The sequence below is a fragment of the Hyaena hyaena genome, unplaced genomic scaffold (assembly GCF_003009895.1).
Source record: "Hyaena hyaena isolate Hyena2069 unplaced genomic scaffold, ASM300989v1 scaffold_1277, whole genome shotgun sequence".
Lineage (NCBI taxonomy): Eukaryota > Metazoa > Chordata > Mammalia > Carnivora > Hyaenidae > Hyaena > Hyaena hyaena.
The window spans coordinates 414,089-424,400 of NW_024081912.1; the positions used below are offsets into that span (position 1 = coordinate 414,089).

Here is a 10,312-nt window from a genome sequence, read left to right on the forward strand (position 1 = left end):
ATAAAAAGCCCTGCGATCATGAGTTCGGGGCTCCATACCATCACCGCTGCGTCAGAATGCGTTGGAGACCCTGCTCGAGGTTGTAATAAAGACCCTCTTGTACTTGCATCGGTGTCGGCTCCTTGGTGGTCTCTGGGGACTCGTGAATTGGGCATAACATTGGGGGCTCGTCCGGGATGCCCCAAGACTCCCAGGACCCCCAAACCAGAGGGCCAACCAGCTGGTAAGAATCTCTTTCTGTTGTGTTTATCTGTGTAACTCTGGTCTCGAGACAAATCTGTATTAGGTGACCAAAGGTGGTCAAGGCAGACGTGCTGGGGGCCATGGTCACGGGAGACCTGGAAGACATTCCAGGCTCCTTCTGTATCGAAGGGGACAAAGTGTTCACTGGACTGCCCCTAACCTGCATTCTGTATTGGTTCAGAGGGACAAAGCAGGTTGTGCCCACAATCCAACTGAAAGCCCTCGTCCCAGTTCCAGTTTCAGCTTCAGTTCCTTTGCCGCGGCATGCACAGTGAACTTTGTTATCTGTTTCTCTGTGTGTGTGTTTGTGTGCAGCGAACTGTGCACAGTGAATTTTGTTATCTGTCTCTCTGTGTTTGTGTGGGCGGCGAACTTTGTTATTCGTCTCTGTGTGTGTGTGTCTGTGGCTGTTGGTTGTGTCTGTTAGACTTTTATTACTGGGCAACTGAGACTGACGAGATGGGACAGACACCCTCCACACCCCTAGACCTATTGCTTGCTCATTTCAAGGAAGTTAGAGCTTGAGCGCATAATCTCTCTGTAGTAATTAAAAAGGGAAAGTTTCAGACTCTGCACCTCGGAATGGCCAAGCCTAAACGTTGGTTGGCCTCCAGAGGGAACTTTTAACTGGGATACCATCTGCAGAGTAGAACAACAGGTCTCTTGGCCCCACAGGGGCCACCCGAACCAGGTTCCATACATTGTAGTCTGGGCCGACTTGATGGATGATCCCCCTCCATGGCTTAAACATTTTTTACCTCCCCAGGTGCCACCCTCCTCTGCATCAGCCCCTATTTTAGTTACTTCTGAGAAACGGGCACCACCCCGAAAGGCTAAGTCCCAACAACCTGAGTCTAAGCCCTCGGCTTCTCTTTTCCCCGTTTTGCAGGGAGAAATGGAGGAAGAGTTGATTTTTCCACCCCCATACCAATCCCCTTTACAGCCCCCTGTCAATGAAGCAGCAGCAGCAGCAGCAGCTCCACCACAGCTACCACCGGAGCCACCAGCTGGCCCCTCAGCCCTACCACGGGACCAAATGGAGGCCCCCTCAGAGGACAAGGAGCCGCCGTGGTGCAACCTCGAAAAGACCTGACTCCACTATCCTCCCCCTGAGGGCCACGGGCCCCCCTGATGCCCAAGGCAATCAGCCACACCACTATTGGCCATTTGCCACTAGTGATCTTTATAATTGGAGATCTCAAAATGCTCCCTTTTCTGAGAATCCTAGATCCCTTATTAATTTGTTGGAAACTGTCCTTTTTACCCATCAGCCCACCTGGGACGATTGTCAGCAATTGTTGCAGGTTCTCTTCACCACTGAGGAATGAGAACGCATCCAGAGTGAGGCCAGGAAATTAGTTCCTGGCCCCACTGGGGTCCTCACAACAGATCAGGCGTGTATTAACGTGCGCTTCCCCTTCATCTGCCCAGATTGGGACTACAACACAGCAGAAGGTAAGGTGCACTTCTTAGGGTACCGCCAAACTCTATTGGCAGGTCTCAGGGCCACAGCTCGCAAGCCCACTAATATGGCCAAAGTTTATAATGTTAGTCAGGGTTCCGAGGAAAGCCCCACAGCCTTCCTCGAAAGAATAATGGAAGCCTTTCGCCAGTACAACTCCCATGGATCGGGAAACTGAATCCAGTAAATGAGCAGTGGCCATGGCTTTCATTAACCAAGCGGCTCCAGATATCTGCTGCAAGCTTCAAAAGTTAGAAAGACTAGGAGAAAAAAGTCTCCAAGATTTAGTGTTTGTGGCAGAGAAAGTATATAATTACAGGGAGTATGCAGAAAATAAACAAGTTAGGGCTGAAAAGAGACAGAGCCGGGACCTGGCAAAGATACTGCTGGCTGCCACAGCAGATCCAGACGACCGAAGACACCGTCTCAAGCAACTGGCCTCCCCAGAACACGGTAAGGAGGAAACTAAAAAGGAGGGGAGAAAACACTGCATGGGCCGCAATCAATGTGCCCATTGCAGAGAAGAGGGACACTGGGTCAAGGATTGTCCCAACAAGAAACCTAAGGCCCCCATCCTAGTTATGGGAGAAGACAGTGACTAGAGAGAACAGGGTTCGGTGCCCCTCCCCGAAGTGGAGGGGAAATTTACAGACTTTCTGGTCTATACAGGAGCCCAACATTCTGTATTCCTACAGCCCGGGGTCCCATTGTCAACCAAAAGGTCATGGGTCCAAGGAGCAACAGGAGTCAAGCAATACCCATGGACTACCCGAAGAACTGTGGATTTGGGCATGGGTTGGGTATCCCACTCATTTATGGTCATCCCAGAATGCCCCTACCCCCTTCTGGACCTTGATTAATTGACACAGCTGGGGGCACAAATCCATTTCTCCTCTGAAGGGACAAAAGTGTTAGACCAGACAGGACAACCCATACACGTCCTTACTGAAGGGCTGGCAGACTAATATCGCCTGCATCAGGAACCTCGGCCAACGGAGCCAGACATGCAGTCCTGGCTACAGAGGTTCCCGACAGCATGGGCTGAAACAGGTGGCATGGGATTGGCCAAGCATCGGGCCCCAATCCTTGTCGAACTCAAATCAGGAACTGAACCAGTCAGAGTCCGACAATACCCCATAACCCTAGAAGCTAAAAGAGGGATAACTCCTCACATCAGGTGATTACTGGACTTAGGGGCGTTATGGTTTGCCAGTCGGCCTGGAACACACCCCTGTTGCCAATTTGTAAACCCCACTCTAATGATTATCTGCCCGTCCAAGACCTAAGAGAAGTCAACAAGTGAGTCATGGACATTCATCCCACAGTGCCCAATCCATACACCCTATTAAGTACCCTTCCACTGACTCGTATCTGGTACACCATCTTGGATCTAAGATGCTTTTTTTAGTCTCCCCTTGGCCCCAAACAGCCAGGAATACTTTGCCTTCGAATGAACTGATCCCGAGCATGGCACGAATGGACAATTGAATTGGACCTGGCTGCCCCAGGGGTTCAAAAACTCCCCCACCATCTTCGATGAGGCCTTACACGAAGACCTGGGTGAGTTTTGCTCCCAACACCCCCAGCTAACTCTTTTACAATATGTAGATGATCTCTTGATAGGCACTCAAGACAGAGATGCCTGCCTGACCAACACTGCACATTTGCTCCAAACTCTGGGAGAACTGGGGTATTGGGCTTTGGCCAAGAAGGCCCAAATTTGTAAAAAAGAAGTCCAATATTTAGGATATATCCTAAAAGAAGTCAAGCGCTGGCTATCCCCTGCAAGAAAAGAAATGGTCTTGAGGATCTCTACCCCCATCAGTGCTCGTCAGGAGGGAATTCCTGGGATCGGTGGGGTTTTGTCAGATTTGGATCCCTGGGTTTGCTGAAAGGGCCCGTCCACTCTATGAGGCAACCAAGGAAAAGCCCCGTGCCATTTGGACATGGACTGAAGAACACCAACAGGCATTTGATGCCTTAAAATTGGCTTTACTGTCGGCCCCCGCTTTAGGGCTACCAGACATCACCAAGCCCTGCCATTTATTTGTTGATGAACATAAAGGTATTGCCAAAGGGGTCCTCACCCAAACTTTGGGCCCCTGGTGCCATCCTGTGGCCTACATCTCCAAGAAACTGGACCCAGTGGCATCCAGTTGGCCACCATGCCTCCGCATGATTGTGGCTGGTTAAGGATGCAGGTAAATTGTCTATTGCCGGGAGCCGCACCGGCCTCTCTGGATGGCAGTCACAGCAAGGAAATGGCAATGTTCGCACAGCTTCTGCCATGAGAAATGAAGACTAGTATCTCCTTCTGCTACTACTGGCTCATGTTGGAAATGAGCCTGCTGGTATTGACCAGGCCTCACAATATTCCATATCAAACCCATATTCTGAACACAGTTACCTCATAGGAAAAGCATATTTCTGCCTTTACAAAAGAGATTTTAGATAAGAGCTCTGTGGATCATTGTCAAAAGGTTCTTCCTATGGGCCTTGCAGATCCAAGACTTAGATAATAAAGGGGGTTAAGAACACAAGAGTTACTATTGAGCCTGGTCCCATATCAGAAGAGCCTAATTTATANATAAGTACCGAACATAACTTACTAATTGGTGATGTATGGCAGTCCCTTCCTCAGGGCCTACATTCCACAGACATCCTCCCTTACACTGGCAGCTGGGATGAGGATAGATAAGAGTAATTAAAACATAAACCCAGATGCAAAGACTGATACATATAGAGCCCCCTTGGTAGTTTCCACTAACTAACCAATTCAGAATCATTCATCCTCTTGAGAGCCAGACAGAATGACTCCTAACTTATCTGTATACAATGTAACCTATATGTTATCCTGTCTTTCACTAAGAGCATCCTGTTATTTCCTTGGTTGTAAATTCACCATGACTGGGATAATTCTGCAATTGATATCACAAAGGACCTCTCATTGTAAGAAATTCCTTTTCTCTGACCTCATATGGTTGTTGAACCTTTAAATAAAGACACCAAAACTGACAGGACAGAGATGCCTGCCTGGTGATCAGAAAGAATCTCGGGGCTCTCTCATTCTCTTTCGCCGACACCGTCCATCCTTCAGGGACCCCTGGACCTGTTGGAGCCGGCGCGGCCTCCGACTGTCTATGGGGCAAGAGTTGGCCGTCACCACCCCTCATGCAAGAGAGGGAGTTCTAAAGCAACCACCAGATCGATGGCTCAGTAATGCCCGCATGACTCATTATCAGACTCTGCTACTCAACCCTACCAGAATTATTTTCCAGGCCCCGACCGCCCTGAATCCGGCTACGTTGCTGCCTGACCCAGACTTGGAGGCTCCCCTCCATGATTGTGCTGAGATCCTGGCTCATATTCATGTCACCCATCTGGACTTGCAGGACATCCCGTTGCCAGATGCGGAAGTCACCTGGTACAGACGGCAGTAGCTTCATACATCTAGGACTGAGGTATGCCAGAGCTGCAGTAGTATCCACCAAAAAGGTCATTTGGGCAGAGCCCCTGCCAGCCGGGACCTCAGCACAGAAAGCTGAGCTAATTGCACTCACTAAAGCTTTAACTCTGGGGCAGGGAAAAAAACTAAATGTCTACACAGATAGTCAATATGCCTTCGCCACTGCTCAAATCCATGGGGGCAATTTATAAAGAAAGGGGGCTCCTCATGGCAGAGGGAAAGACTATTAAAAATAAAAAGGAGATCCTAGCTCTCCTCAAAGCTTTATGGCTCCCCAAAAAACTAGCTATCATCCATTGTCCAGGCCATCAAAAGGATATAACTGACAACCAGAGGCAACAATATGGCCGACCGGGCTGCTAAAGAAGCAGCCCTCAAAGGCACACCAGCCCTGACAGTCAAAATCATAGATCCGGGAGACCCCAACCTACCAGAGAATCCTTGTTATTCACTCGAGGACCTACAATGGATTAAAGGACTGCCTATGACCCAATACCTTAAGGGCTGGTGGAGGTCCTCAGATAACAAAATCATTCTGCCCGAGGAAATGGGAAAAATACACCAAGCATCCCACATGAGACAGAGAAGACTACAAGACCTGGTGAGACAGTCACACATTAAAATTAAAGATGACAACTCCAAAATTGAACAAATCGTCAGCAAATGCAGAGCCTGTCAATTGACCAACGCTACCCAGAACCCCCATAATCTTGAAACTCGTATAAAAGAAAGACGCCCAGGGGCCTACTGGGAAACTGACTTCACTGAAGTAAAACCTGGCAGGTCCACCTCCGGAGCCACACAAGTACCGCCCCGGTGACTGGGTCTAGGTGAAGAGACACCACCAGGGCAACTTGAAATCATGCTGGAAAGGACCTTATGTTGTGCTACTGACCACCCCAATGGCCCTGAAAGTAGAAGGCATTGCTGCTGGGTTCACTACACCCACGCCAAACCAGCTAACCTGTTTGCTGACAAGGATAACTACCTGACTCCAAATCTAGATTGGAGGGCCGTCAAGGACCCAGAGAATCCACTAAAGCTCAAACTACAGTGGAAAGCATGAACTGGCCTTTAACCTTAGGACTACTAACCATATGTACTCTACCTTGTCAGGCCAACCAAAACCGAAATCCTCACCAACCCTTCCAAGTAACATGGCAGGTCATTATGCCCAGTTCAAATCAAGCCATAATTAGTAAGGTTGAGCCCCATCTGCTCTATACATGGTGGCCTACATTTGAATTTGACCTTTGCAGCGTATTTGAACAAGCCCCATGACCTAAACCAGGGACAGGATGGCCAGAAGTCCCTGGATGTACTCCTTCACCCATACCGCCCTGCAGGAGTTACACAGAACCTGTTTTTATGTATGTCCGGTCCCAGTTTCTAGTAACAAGGCAGCTCAATGTGGGGACCAGTCAGATTATTACTGTTGGTGATGGGGCTATGAGACCACGGGATCTTGCAGTTGGATCCAGGACTCTCAATTTCTCATTTCCCTCTGACGCAAATGCTCAACCGCCCCCTGTAAGCCTGGCTCTAGATGTAATCCTTTACAACTAACATTCACCAACAAGGGTAAAAAAACTAAGGACTGGGACAAAGATTCAACCTGGGGATTAAGATTATATAAATCAGGGTATAATACAGGAGTACTGTTCATGGTCAAATGGGCCTTTGCCCCCTTTCAATCAGAATCAAGAGAGACCATAGGCCCTGATAAGGCCCTAATTCCAATCCGCCTGACCCATAGGCAACCCAACACTACTCTCATTACTACTAAGTCCATGGCAACCACCATCCTCAAGGAGCCAGAGCCCTTATGGGACCTGATGGTCCACACTTTTAAAGTTCTCAATTCTATCAGGCCTGATTTAACCGAGTCTTGTTGGTTATGCTATAATCCCAAGCCCCCCATTTATGAAGGAATAGCCATCCTGGGCCAATATCACACTTCTAATACATCCTCTGAGTGCCGGTGGCAGCAGGCAAACACAGGTAGGCTAACCCTGCAGTCTATAATAGGACAGGACCTATGCATAGGACAGGTCCCAGCTTCACATTCACACATTTGCAACCAAACTAAACAGATTAAGGACAATGGATACATAATCCCACCAGACCAAGGATGCTCTATGGGTCTCACCCCTTGTGTACATAGTGCTGTCCTAAACCACAACAAAGACTTCTGTGTCCTGGTCTAGCTAGTGCCCTGAGTCCTCTACCATGCCAATGAAGAAATTATAACATCTCTGACTGGGTCAAGCTACCTGATGCGGGTCAGGAGAGAGCCTATCACTGCTCTCACCCTGACTGTCCTTCTGGGCCTGGGAGTGACAGGAACAGGGACTGGTATTTCAGCCTTAGCAACCCAAAGTAAAAACTATCAGGACTTAAGAATGGCCATAGATGCTGACATCCAGAACCTAGAAAACTCTATTGCCCATTTATAGGAATCCTTGACCTCACTAGCAGAAGTAGTACTGCAGAACAGGAGGGGCTTAGACCTTTTATTCCTCCAACAAGGTGGATTATATGCTGCCCTCAGGGAAGAATGCTGTTTTTATGTTGATCATTTGGGGATAGTCAAAGAATCTCTAGCTAAGGTAAGAGAAGGCCTGGCTAGAAGAAAAGGAGATTATAAACTGAGCCAGAGTTGGTTCGAGAAATGGTTTAACAACTCCCCTTGGCTAAATACCCTGATTTTTACTTTATTAGGCCCCCTATTGATTTTATTGCTGTTACTAACCTTTGGACCTTGCATTCTTAATATACTAATTACATTTATGAAAGAACGCTTGGGGGCCATCCAATTAATGGTCCTCCGGTCACAATACCAACATCACCAAAACATAGATAGCTCGAAAGACCTCGAGCTCATAGAGGACCCATGATTGGGTCCACAGAAGTCTCAAGAAGAGGAGGGAATGTGATACCTAAATCTGACTGATTCCATTTTAGAATAAACCTCCATCTTGAGAGTGAACTAGGCCCGAGCCCAGTCCCAGGTTCTGCCCTTAATTACTTCCTTAGCAATGGCAACAGCCAATCAGTTTAAAAGAGGTGCCTATATCCCAAAATGTTCTGGTTGGCTGTTTGCAGTCAGGCCAGATGGGCCAAACCAATCGGGTGCTGACAAGACAGCCTGTACCTATCAGGAGGCTGCCAGGAGGCTGTCAAGCTGGAACGCCTCCAAATTCCATTGTAATCACAATAAAAAGCCCTGCGATCACGAGTTCGATGCTCCATACCATCACCGCCGCATCGGGATGCGTTGGAGTTCCTGCTCGAGCTTGTAATAAAGACCCTCTTGTACTTGCATTGGTGTCGGCTCCTTGGTGGTCTCTGGGGACTCGCGAATCGGGCATAACAGTTACTTTTAGCAGGCTCTCAGATAGTTCCAGGACTAGGTTGCCAGAAAGACCAAGGCATGATTCCAGGGTTGGACTTCCAGCCCTATCCAACCTCTGGGGAAGGAAGAAAGCCTAGAGATTGAGTCAAATCACCATGATTTAATCAATCACGCCTATTCAATGAAAGCTCCATAAAACCCTTAAGGAACAGTGTTTCAGAGAGCTTCTGAGTGGGAAACTCATCCAAGTGTTAGGAGAGTGGGGCCCCCAGGACCATGGAAAGCAGCGTCCATGCTTGGGACTCTCCTGGCTTCACCCTATCTTCAACCAGCTGCTCTATCTGGATTATTTACAATAAATGGTAATAGTAAGTAAAGTGTCTTCCAAGTTCTGTGAGTTGTTCTAAAACTTATAGAATTTAACTTGTGATGGTTGTCTGAAATGAAGGCAGTCTTGTGGGGCTAAACCCTTAAACTGTGCTGATTCTCAGTAGTCTGGGTTTGAACTGAATTGGCCTGTAGGATGTACAGCTGGTGTCCAAAGTGTTGGAGAATTGGTTAGTGTGTGGGGAGGGGAAACACATGTAATGTCAGAAGTATTGTGAATAAAAACAGCTCAAGTGAGGAAAGCAGTTAATTTTTCATCATCAAACATGATGTTAACTGTAGGTTTTCCATAGGTGTCCTCTATCAGATTGAGAAAATTTTCTTCCGTGTTTTGTTGGTTGCATTTAGTCACAGAATTATTCTTTACTTTTTTTATTTCTATAAGAAATATATATATATAATGTAAACAAATATAAAACACATATATAATGTAAACAAAATTAAATTCAATTGTACCAAACAAATTCTGTTTCTTGTTATTGTATATGTATGTATATTGTGTGTATATATATATATATATATTTATACATATGCTAATATATATAATGTAAACAAAATTAATTTCAAATGTACCAAAGAAAGAAGTTTCTGTGTTTCTTGTTATTGCCTCTTGTGTCCCAATTTTACGTGTTGAATTTAATATCCTCTTTCTGGAGTAAATCCTATAATAACTTTAAAGAAAGATTCTTTTACAAAAATAGATCTTTTAAAAGAGATTCTTTTAAAGAGGTGGTGAATTTTCTGACTTTTTCTCTTAAAACTATCTTTATTTAGCACTTCCATTAGAATAATAGTTTATCTGGCTGTTCAGTTTTAGGTTCATAGTTTTCTTTTTTGTTTTTTCCATCTCACAATCATTTGAGCATATTTATTCATAGTTTTCTTTTCAATGAGAAGTATCCTGATGTCAGTTAGATTTTCTGTCTCTCTTTCTTCACCACCACCCAGAGCTTTTAAGGCATCTCTCCACTTTTAGTTTTCTAAGATCCTATACACCGTGGCCTATTTCATATCCCACATACACACTCAGTGGACCGTTTTGTAATAAGGGATCATGAGTTGCTCAGCTCTGAAAATGTTTCCTTTATTTTTTATTTTTTCCTCCCCTCCACTCTCCCTGCCTTCTCCTTGTGGATTTCCTACTGGGTCACTTAATCTCAGCTTACTGCAAATTGACAGCATGGCAAAATCTTGTGCACAAGTCCAGACAACTGGACAAGATCCTCAGCATCTCTGTCAATTCAGTTCAGTAAGCCTCAACTAAATTTCCAGACAAGGGTGTCACAAAATTAAATTTCACATTGTAGGGTGTCTAGGTGGCTCAGTCAATTAAGTGTCTGATACCTGGTTTCAGCTCACTTCATGATCTCACAGTTAGTGAGTGCAACCCCTACATTTG

General features: G+C 46.3%; 1 pseudogene; it reads left to right on the forward strand.

Annotated features, from left to right (window-relative positions):
- The first annotated feature begins 323 nt into the window (after positions 1–323).
- On the forward strand, positions 324–6,737 carry LOC120224884 (annotated as a pseudogene).
- The last annotated feature ends 3,575 nt before the right edge of the window (positions 6,738–10,312 follow it).